We start from the raw sequence: 2,053 nt of genomic DNA, 5'->3' as shown, positions 1-2,053 counted from the left end.
GGCTTTTGGGTCATGGCATTTATCACAGAAAACTAGAGAGGCAAACTAGAACAGGGTTTTTCTGTCACAGGATACACATATACAATTTACATACAAACATATTTGAAGATGTGGGGAAAAAAATTTAAAGTTTCCAATGACTCCCTCAATATTGTCCCTGTAAGAGATTGGTTGACACGTGACAACATGGTGCGTATCATCTACCTGGGGATGGACAGGATACTACCCTACATTCACCCTAAGAACGTTTTCCATTGCTGTGACACTGCACAAAAATGAGCACAAAAGAGGAAAAGCTCCAGGCTGGACCCACAGGCCACTCTAACCCCCTGGCCTCTCTATATCATTCCTCAATTTCTTATCCTAGGTTAAGGTTCTTCCTCCCCTGCCAAGACCCTCCCCTTGTCCTTGTAGTGTTTTATCACTGTGTGTAGTCATGGAACATTAGTAGATCAGCACCACAGTTCCCAAAATAGCAAAGCAAACAGAATCCTCACATATTCCCAAGCAGCAGCCTGCCCAGCAGCAACCCAGGAGTATCCCAAGATATTACATATATAAATTACATATACATATTACAATAAATATGCATCTATTCTAGGGGTGAGAAGTTTCCCCTGGTATTGAGCCAGGCTCTCTCTCTTCCATGGCGGGCATCCTTCAGCATCTCTGCAGGAAGACGGTCAAGGGCTACTGGGCTCATATGAGAACAACTTCCAACTGCCTTGACCGTTAGGGAGTTCCTGGACCACTTTTAAAAGCAAGGGTACAGGTGACTATAGAGATGGCTCAACCATTAAGAGTATGCACCGCTCTGGCAGAGGACCCCAGTTTGATTTCCAGACTCACATCAGGTGGCTTACAACCACCTGGAACTCCAGCTTTAGGCGACCTGTCACCTCTGACCTCTGGAGGCACCTGCACTCACACACACACACACACACACACACACACACACACACACTTTAAAAAAATATAATAATAAAATAGATGTTTTAAAAGAACCAAGGGCAGGGGTCAGAGAGAAGCCTGGGCACAAAAATCTAGCTAGAGCTAGACAGGCTGTTCCTTTCACCTCCCCTCCCCCTGCAGAGTGGGACAGTCAGGACCTGGAATATGTGTGGGCAGAAATGGAAGGCCACTCCCAAGCCAGTCAGAGTTGCTGGCTGGCAGGTGATTCAACAGTGTCCGAAAGTGTATGTATGGGTGCTTCCTTCTTCCACTTTCCCTCTGCTTCCCAAGGGAGGGGGACGCTTCAGGGGGCTGAATGAATGAGTACCTCAGGGGAACTGTCAAACTTTCCATGGAAACTTGTTTGTGATTTGATTTGATTTGATTTGATTTGATTTGATTTACTCCTGAGCAGACACCAGGCCTGAGGGAAGACAAGAAGGAAGGAAAAGGGCAGCAGGCTGGCCAAAGAATTAGCTCCTCCTGCTGCTCAGCCTAGGTGAGGGTAGATGGGCACGGGCTCCATTCCCTGGCTCTAAGGAGAGGCAAGAGACAGATGGCTTAAGTGGTGGGTACCTGGTGCTAGGCTCCTCCTCTTCTTTGGGGATGGTGATGAAATCCAGGTGTCAAAGCCCCTCACTTTAAAGAGGAAGTGGTGTTTGGATGGGGCTGATCAACGGGCCACCTTTTCCAACCCCTAGAAGAGGCAGGTGCAGCAGATGAACCAACCGTCTTGGACCCAGGTTCCCTGAAGAGGGTGAGAGTTCCACTTTGTGTTTTTTATGTCGTGCTAGGAGGTTTTCCTTAAATGGCCTGTGTCCCATGAGCTCGGATTGGCATACAAGGGGCTAAACACAGTAACAGAAAGAAGAGGTGGGAGATTCACTCACAGGCCAGGGAAAGCCTTGCAGGGTGAAGACCCAGCCCTCCCCGCTCTACGGAATGTTTGGCTCAAGGGTCTACTTATTGTAAAGAATTATTATAAATTCCATTCACACATGAATGAAGACAATGTGGGTTGGACAATGATGATTCAGTCATGAAAGGGAATGAGTGGCCCTGGCACAGCTTCAACCTAGATCAGCCTTAAAACACGACACTT

Source organism: Psammomys obesus, unplaced genomic scaffold, assembly GCF_907164565.1.
Source record: "Psammomys obesus unplaced genomic scaffold, mPsaObe1.curated_primary_1811, whole genome shotgun sequence".
Taxonomy (NCBI): Eukaryota; Metazoa; Chordata; class Mammalia; order Rodentia; family Muridae; genus Psammomys; species Psammomys obesus.
The sequence above is the reverse complement of the archived record's forward strand: the minus strand, read 5'-3'. Positions refer to the sequence as shown.